The following is a 9,674-nucleotide window of genomic DNA, read 5'->3' as shown; positions in this document are numbered from 1 at the left end:
ATGGGAAAAAAATTTTGCAGTTTACCCATCTGACAAAGGGCTGATATCCAGAATTTACAAAGAACTAAAACAGATTTACTAGAAAAAAACTAACAAGCCCATTCAAAAGTGGGCAAAGGATATGAACACACACTTTACAAAAGAAGATATACATGAGGCCAACAAACATATGAAAAAATGCTCGTCATCACTGGTCATCAGAGAAATGCAAATCAAAACTACATTGAGATACCATCTCACGCCAGTTCGAATGGCGATCATTAAAAAATCTGGAGACAACAGATGCTGGAGAGGATGTGGAGAAATAGGAACACTTTTGCACTGTTGGTGGGAGTGTAAATTAGTTCAACCATTGTGGAAGACAGTGTGGCAATTCCTCAAGGACCTAGAAATAGAAATACCACTTGACCCAGCAATCCCATTACTGGGTACATATCCAAAGGATTACAAATCGTTCTACTATAAGGACATGTGCACACGAATGTTCATTGCAGCACTGTCTACAATAGCAAAGACCTGGAACCAACCCAAATGCCCATCAACGATAGACATGATCGCCATTCTAACTGGCATGAGATGATATCTCAGTGTGGTTTTGATTTGCATTTCTCTAATGAGAAATGTAATTATGAGCATTTTTTCGTATGTTTGTTGACTTCATATGTGTCCTCTTTTGAAAAATGTCTGTTCATATCCTTTGCCCACTTTTGAATGGGATTGTTTTTTTCTTGTATATCTGTTTTAGTTCTTTGTAGAGTCTGGATATTAGCCCTTTGTCAAATGGGTAGATGGCAAAATTTTTTTCCCATTCTGTTGGTTGCCGATTCACTCTAATGATGGTTTCTTTTGCTGTACAGAAGCTCTAGAGTTTAATTAGATCCCATTTGTCTGTCCTGGCTTTTATTGACATTGCTTTTGGTGTTTTAGTCATGAAGTCCTTGCCTATGCCTATGTCCTGGGTAGTTTTGCCTACGTTTTCTTCTAGTGTTTTTATGGTGTTAGGTTTTATGTTTAAATCTTTGATCCATCTGGCATTAATTTTAGTGTAAGGTGACAGGTAGGGATCCAGTTTCTGCTGCACATTGCTAGTCAGTTTTCCCAACACCATTTATTAAACAGGGAGTCCTTTCCCCATGGCTTGTTTTTGCTGGCTTTGTCAAAGATCAGATGGATGTAGATGTGTGGTGTTTCTTCTGGAGTATCTGTTCTGTTCCATTGGTCTATGTCTCTGTTTTGGTACCACAGCCATGCTGTTTTGATTACTGTAGCCTTGTAGTATAGCTTGCAGTCTGGCAGTGTGATGCCTCTGGCTTTGTTCTTTTTGCTTAGGATTGTCTTGGCTATGTGGGGTCTTTTGTGATTCCATATGAAGTTTAAAGTGGTTTTTTCCAGCTCTGTGAATAAGGTCATTGGTAGCTTGATGGGGATAGCATTGAATCTATAGATTACTTTGGGCAGTATGACCATTTTCACAATATTGATTCTTCCTAATCATGAGCACGGAATGTTTCTCCATCTGTTTGTGTCCTCTCTTATTTTGTTGAGCAGTGATTTGTAGTACTCCTTGAAGAGGTCCTTTACATCATTTGTTAGTTGTATTCCTAGGTATTTTATTCTCTGTAGCAATTGTGAATAGGAGTTCACTCTTGATTTGGCTCTCTGTTTGTCTGTTATTGGTATATAGGAATGCTTGTGATTTTTGCACATTGATTTTGTATCCTGAGCCTTTGCTGAAGTAGCTTATCAGTTTGAGATTTTGGGCTGAGACAATGGGGTCTTCTAGATATACAATCATGTCATCTGCAAAAAGAGACAGTTTGACTTCCTCCTTTCCTGATCGAATATGCTTTATTTCTTTTTCTTGCCTGATTTCTCTGGCTAGAACTTCCAATACTATGTTGAATAGGAGTGTTGAGAGAGGGCATCCTTGTCTAGTGTCCAATTTCAAAGGGAATTCTTCCAGCTTTTGCCCGTTCAGTATGATATTGGCTGTAGGTTTGTCATATATAGCTTTTATCATTTTATGATATGTTCCATCAATACCTAGTTGATTGCGAGTTTTTAGCATGAAGGGCTGTTGGATTTTATTGAAGGCCTTCTCTGCATCTATTGAGATAATCATGTGGTTTTTGTCTTTGGTTCCATTTATGTGATGGATTACATTTATGGATTTGTGTATGTTGAACCAGCCTTGCATCCCCAGGATGAAGCCTACTTGGTCGTGATGGATATAAGCTTCTTGACGTGTTGTTGCGATCTGTTTGCCAGTATTTTATTGAAGATTTTTGCGTTGATGTTCATCATGGATATTGGCCTTAAGTTTTCTTTTTTAGTTGAGTCTCTGCCTGGTTTTGGTATCAGGCTCAGGATCAAGAAACACACTCAAACCTGCACAACCACTTGGAAACTGAACAACTTTCTTCTGAATGTTGACTGGATAAACAATGAAATGAAGGCAGAAATAAAGATGTTCTTCGAAACGAACCATACTGAAGGCACAACTTACCAGAATCTCTGGGACACCTTTAAAGCAGTATTGAGAGGGAAATTTATAGCAATAAATGCCCACCAGAGAAGAGAGGAAAGATCTAAAATTGACACCGTATCATCAAAATTGAAAGAACTAGAGGAGCAAGATAAAAAAAAAAAACTCAAAAGCTAGCAGAAGACAAGAGATAATTAAGATCATAGCAGAACTGAAGGAGATAGAGACACAAAAAAGCCTTCAAAAAATCAATAAATCCAGGAGATGGTTTTTGGAAGAGATCAACAAAATAGACTGCTAGCCAGATGAATAAAAAAGAAAAGGGAGAAGAATCAAATAGATGCAATAAAAAACGATAAAGGGGATAACACCACTGATCCCACAGAAATACAAACTACCATCAGAGATTAATACAAACAGCTCTACTCATAAACCAGTAAACCAGGAAGAAATGGATAAATTCCTAGACACTTGTACTCTACCGCAACTAAACCAGGAGGAAGCTGAAACCCTGAATAGACCAATAACAAGGGCTGAAGTAGAGGCAGCAATCAATAGCCTACTAATCAAAAAAAGTCCAGGTTCACAGCCGAATTCTACCAGACATACAAAGAGGAGCTGGTTCCATTCCTTCTGAAACTGTATTAAACAATACAAAAGGAGAGAATCCTCCCTAACTCATTTTAGAAAATGATTTTAAATGTATGCCTATATCTGTATATTTAAAATCAGTGATTGCCCTTGAGACTGAAGCAAAGAGTATCAGAATGAGGTGATTTGAAATTATTTTCATATTTATAGTCTTACTGAATTGATATTAAGAATTTGGTTCTTATTTTACCTACTATACTCATTCCATACTATATGGCTGTTTTAAAATATCATCCCCATAAAATAATTGTTGACTTTTACATATTTTCTCTGCTCATACGCAGAAGATACAAATAACTTAGATGACCAATAATTTTTAAATGTAGACTAGAAGTATTTTTAAGCAAAGATCTGTCTAACCTCATAAGAAAAATTAAATACTTAAACTATTAAATTTTCCTGTGACTTCTTTATCAACACTTTGTGCTTTAGTTGTATAAGAAAAAACCCACTTTATCTCTGTTTGATAAATACTTTAAAATGCAATGTTTTTACACACACACAGTTTGGTTCTTCAATTACCTTTCCTCCACTCTGACAAACCATCTAACGCTATTTAATGGTCTCTCCTAGAGCACTTCATGATTCAGAGTCTTCCAGCTGTGACAAATCAAAAGGCACCTATGTATTCTTTGGGGTTTTTATTTGTAAAAATGTCAAAAATTCAATTTAGTTTTGATTTTGATGTGCATTAATCTTCACAACCTTTTATGCATCAATTAACTGGTAAAAGTTACCAGGGCATCTCTTTATTGAAAGTGTCATGAAGGCCTTTTTAGTCTTTTTTTTTCTTGTACACATTCTTTGCTGTTTTCACTGTGAAATACTTGTGTTTTTCATTCTGGAAACCTGATTTATATGAAAACAAGTTCAGTTGGGTTTTCTAAAAGTATATGTTCTCTACCCAGCATAGCTCTGGTGAGGCAGGGTCATAGTAGGAGTCCTTAGAATAGAGCTTAAAGAAATGCACACGTGTGTGTGTGTGTGTGTGTGTGTGTGTGTGTGTGTGTGTGTGTTTATCATTTACAAATTATAGAACTGCAACAACTTTAGAAGTCACGAGCCCTAACCCCTTCACTTTGCAGACAAGAAAAAAATGCAGCAAAATTAAGTTGGGTATTTTGTAAGATCAGCCAGTTAATCGCATATTTAAGACAAAAAACTCAGCTATTTTTAGCCTTTCTAGAATATTACACTACTATTGTCACTTTGAGACAGGGTTTGTGTTTAGAGCTTAGAATTCACTTTTACCCACATTCTTTACCTAGCTGGAGTGCCTCCGGATCTTTCAATGATGGTAACATCAAAACCACAATTACTTTTGCATCAACATGATATCTTTAGTCTTACTAGCAGGAATGAGGTGGTTCCTAATTGTGAGAAAAATTTGGAGTTGCCTCAGCCCCACGGAAAGGAATGGACATCCTGTTAATTTTATATCACCACTTTAGCTTAAAACTTTTAGCATAGAAGAGTAGTGTGGTTATTTGGCTTTCTTCCCTCAAACTCATCAGTAAGACATAAATCATTTCTTAATACTTCTTGCTTTCTCCCCATTCTTTAACTTTTGGAGCCAACTTTCCACTTAATCTATTATTCCTGGACCCTAGACATGGTAATTAACCTCAGAGATGAAATTTAGTCAAAAATGCACTCTGCAAACAGCGTTACATTCAAAAAATTTTAATTGTGTTCAGCAACATTTCTTAATTTAATCTGAAAGGTTACAGTATCTTCCATATGAATCAATAACCATTTAATTTCTGGATGAAGGTTAAAATGATTTTCTCTGACTTACTAGCTTGGCATAAGGCTGTGCTTTGGGCTGTTAATTCACCTTGTAAAGTCTTCACTTGAGTTCCTCTGAGCTCTAAGAGAGTGGAGCATCTTTTAAGAAATAGGTCATTTTATTAAATGATAAGTTGTAAGACAGACTCAACAACAGCTCTCTCTTTGAAGAGCACAGGGTCTAAGATAATGGAGCATTTTTATTATGGGTGATACTTGGGATGAGAAGATCTACAGTTCAGGGCAAGACTATGGGATTAATCGTTTCTCTCCCTCATTGAAGAGGCTTCATTGTTAGAATTCAATGTCTAGCTGAATCCATAAGTTATTTCTTGTTAGAACATAATCTCTTCAAATGAAGAAATGTTTATATTATATAAAGTCTCTGTTTATAGGCATTTTAATGATGACTGTTACGTTAATAAATTACAATGATGATTGGGAAAACTTCCACCTAGTCCTGATGACTTTTGTTTTATTACTAGTCTGTTGCAACATCTTTTTAGTGTATAGAATTTGTTCTCAGTTGTAGAAAGAGAAAGACCCATGACTTTGAGTTATAAAATCTTGAAAGTTCCATAGTCATAAAGTTAGAATTATCATTAATATTTTTCTTATTGCTAATACTTGTGGAGCACTTGACACCATTACCTATAATATAATGTAATATATACTTCACCTAAAATCCTCTAATTAAAGAAATCAGTGAGAATCATTGCATCTTAAAGCAAGAAAGAGAGTCCTTGGAGATCTCCTAGATCAGGATGCCATGTCTGAGTTAGATTAAGTGATATGTCAGAGGTCACATAATTAATTAATGCCAAATTTGGCACTAAAACCTTACTACGTCAGAACTCTTTCCACTAAAACCTTACATTTCTTGAATATTTAGAACATTATTTTAAGAAAGAATGGCATAAAGTCTGAGCAAAGACATGCCAAGAGTTCCATTATACTTAAGTTTTTAAATGTTGCTCTTCTGGCCTCTGCTCCTTGATCAGCTTTTCATCTCCCTGTATACAATTCTCCCTGTAATATCTCATGCAAATACTGATGACCACACTGCTGGTTTTGCCCAGATATCCTGTATTGATAAACAATACAGGAAATTATCCCAATCTACTCTGTCTCACAAAATAATGACCTAAAGATTCTCCAGAATGCACCTCTTTGCCCTCCAAATCTACCATTAGTCACCAAAGTCTGCTAATTCCACTTGAGGAAAGACTCAAAAATCTGGGCCTTGGTCTCTCTTGCTTCTCCCATCTTCCTCCTGGGATCACTGCAAAGCTGCCATCCCCTAATTCCACTTCAGGAAAGACTCTGAAATCTGTGCCTTGGTCTCTCTTGCTTCTATCTTCCTCCTGGGATCACCAGAAAGCTGCCATCCCCTCCAGTCTGCCCATCACATGATCACAGGCTTTGACTTCCCAAATATAACCTCTATACTTTTCTAAGTTAGTCCTTCCTAAAGGCAGATTTGAGCCCATCATTTCTGTACTTAAAAAGCTCCATGACTCTGCAATGCCTTCATGTTCTGGCTCAACCCACCTCCCCAGCATAGAGTTCCCCTACTACCTGGCAGACCTATGCTGTCTTTGGGTAGACCACTTCTCAACCTTCTCTGCACAAGCCATAACTCTCATCACCCTAGGCTTGGCATATGATTTCCTTCCTCTGGAACACCTTTTCTTTCCATTTGTTGCTTCAGAATCTCTCATCCTAGCTCAAAACAGCAAAGAAAAATATGACTATCCTATGTAACATTCCTTGAGACCTTTGGTAGTAGTGATGCCTGCTCCCTACTGCTACTTCATTCCATTTGGACATTTCTTATGGCATTTACTGAATTATTTGTTACAATTTGATACCTCTCTTATGTATTCTACTCAAAACTTCCTATGGCTTCGTGAATAAAAGGCAGGCAACAAAGTTGAGTGGATCTAGGTTTGATCCCTGCCAACCAATCAGCAATGATGTGACCTTTACAAAACCTTGCTAATCTTCAGTTTGTTAATTTGCTGAGGATTGATAATGAAACTTACATGTAGATCTGATGTGCAGGATGGTGATGATGCATGCAATGTGCCTTACACTGCTTTGACACCAGTAATGAGTCAATACGTGACAGACATGCATCCCTGTATTCCCAACTCTTAAGTACCAAGCACATTTCCTGAAATGAAAATCATATAGTATTTATACTGTTACAAACTTAGCCATGGAAAAAATATATCTTCCTTTGTTTCTTTATACCTGCATACATTTTCAAGCTCAGATTTTTGCTGATGGTGAGTGCTTGTGGATCCAAGATCACTCAGTCACTTTCGTTATGAGAAGTATTTTGAAAACTAGTGCTCAATTGATTCAGGATTCCCTCCCTGATTCTTCACCTTTCTGCACCACAGGAAACAGTAACAGGATGTGTGTACTCCAGGCATCTGGGGGATATTTCGTTTGTACACCGTTTGTGCTCCTGTCTGCCTTTAGCTGAGGTATAGCTCTTGTCACCTGGCCTTCAAAGTCAGTCTCTAGCCTCCTATATTCACCACTTATGTCCTTCGGTGACAGAGCAGTGAAAATCCTGACTAAATTTGAAAGGATCACTGGAGTCTGACTTTCCAGGCTGTATTTCCTCTGGAAGATGTAATCTTTGTAATTAAATCCCATTTTTGCATGACACCAGGAGCTAGAAGTCTGAAATCAAAGTGTCAGTAGGGTTGGTTCCTTCTGAGGGCTGTGTGGAGAGTACGTGTTCAGGCCTCTATTCTTGCAGATGGCCATTTGCTCCTGTGTCTCTTTCTATTGTCTCCCCTTTATGCATCTCTGTGTCTTTGTCCCAAGTTTATTCTTTTCTTTCTCCATGGGACTCAGATGCTGGATTTCTTCAATACACATCAGATCAAATTGAAGAAATGCTACTTATCATGAACTCTTTTTTTTTTTTTTCCAAGACAGGGTCTTGCTGTGTTGCCCAGGCTGGAGTGCTGTGGTATGCTCTCAGCTCACCACAGCTTCAACATCCCAGGGTCAAGCAATCCTCCCACCTCAGCTTCCCAAGTAGCTGGGACTACAAGCATGCACTACCACGCCTGGCTAATTTTTGTAATTTTTGGTAGAGATGGGGTTTCACCATGTTGCCTAGACTGATCTTGAATTCCTGTGCTCAAGTGATCCACCCACCTTGATTTCCCAAAGTGCTGGGATTACAGGTGTGAGCCACCACACCTGGCTACGAACTGTTGCTTTCAGCCTAGCTGGAGTTCTGGACACTCCTCAGGGACCTACAGTTATCTTTACCTTGGTTATGTCCCTCCAGTTCTCTTTCTGATTTCCTGGCTGAACACATATCCCTCTTTGAGCAGAAAAATGACTGTCTCATCTTGTCTTCTCCATGTCCTCCTCCTTTATGTTTTTCTTCTCCATGATGGGTTTTAAGCAGAGCTACTCAAAGTTTACAATGGATAAGGAAAATTGGATTGTGTATAAAGATACATATTCCTGTCTTTGTCCTTGTAGACTTAGGGTATGGCTCCATAACCTTAACTTATAACACATACTACATGTCTGATACAGATGGCTTGCAGACCATTCTTGTGTAAACATTGTATAAAACAAGGTTTTAGTGATAAACTCATACTTTGAACTTTCAATATTTTTAATATTTAAAACTGCTTAGAACAAGAAAATTTAAAAAAAAAAAAACCTTTTTTCTTAAATGCTTATTTATTGAAAATTAAATTTCTGACTCCCAAGATTATTACCTCTGCTAGATATTTTCAAAATCTATCTAAAATTTTAAAATCCAGCAAATTGGGCCTTTATTCTTTCATGTTATTTCTTCTCATGTACACTATATGTAAGTTTTTCTTTCTGCCTGAATGGTGAAGGAAAAGATAGAAGAATTTTTTAAAACCTACAGAGTTTATTATTATGTATTGTCATGCTACATCCTCACCTACATATGTATGTGGTGTGTGTGTATGTGTGTGTGTGACGAGGGGGAGGGAGAGAGGGGAAAAAGTGGAATTTGGGAGTAGATCTGAGATACAGTACAGTGTGTAAAGAGAACTGTATATGGAGCTCTTCACAGCTAATTTGGAATATTGGCTCTACTATTTTTCATTTGGGCCAAATAGGAAAATCATTTCATTTATCTCAGTTTCAGTTTTCTTCCACTGAACTTTAAGATTCTTTTAGAATGGAACTGTGTTTTACTTTATATATCTCTTTAATCTGGCACATCGTAAAGAAATTGTCATTACTGAATGAATGACTGAGTAACATCCTAGCTGTCAATACAAGGCATTACAAGGGTTCATTTCACTGCCAATTAATTTCTGTTCAGTTCAAAATGCTGTGTTTAAGAAATGAGTCTCAATTTGGCCTAGTCTTCTTTTCAGAAGCTGTATGTGCCAGCCTTCAGGAATACACCGACTTCCTGGCTGCTTTTGCAAATATTAGATTGCCCTCCTCTGAATTCCAGTAGAACTTACTTCTTGTACTCATGATTTAATATGTGGCAATATGTTATTTTATCAATTTAGGTCACATTTTTGGATATGTCTCTTTCTCTTTATGAAATGCTCAGCTCCTTAGTGACAGAGACCTTATAGTATGCCTCTGTTTTCCACATTACCAACAAAGGGCTCCTTTCTTAGGAGGTGCTGAGTATGTTCTTGTATTTAAGAATAATAGTAATGACAGTAAAGTTAAACTAATGCACATAATTCTTTCACAAGAAAATTAT

The 9,674-nt window shown here is 37.2% G+C and overlaps 1 non-coding gene across 1 annotated transcript; it reads right to left on the bottom strand.

The window, feature by feature from the left end:
• Positions 1–7,792: 7,792 nt before the first annotated feature.
• Positions 7,793–7,857, bottom strand: LOC116526409. The gene has a single exon (XR_004258146.1). It is a non-coding gene; the product is annotated as a small nucleolar RNA SNORD37 (small nucleolar RNA).
• Between the last annotated feature and the right edge of the window lie 1,817 nt (positions 7,858–9,674).

The sequence above is a fragment of the Sapajus apella genome, unplaced genomic scaffold, assembly GCF_009761245.1.
Source record: "Sapajus apella isolate SASKATOON/1434 unplaced genomic scaffold, GSC_monkey_1.0 scaffold50, whole genome shotgun sequence".
Classification (NCBI taxonomy): Eukaryota; Metazoa; Chordata; class Mammalia; order Primates; family Cebidae; genus Sapajus; species Sapajus apella.
This window is presented reverse-complemented; position numbering and strand designations above follow the sequence as displayed.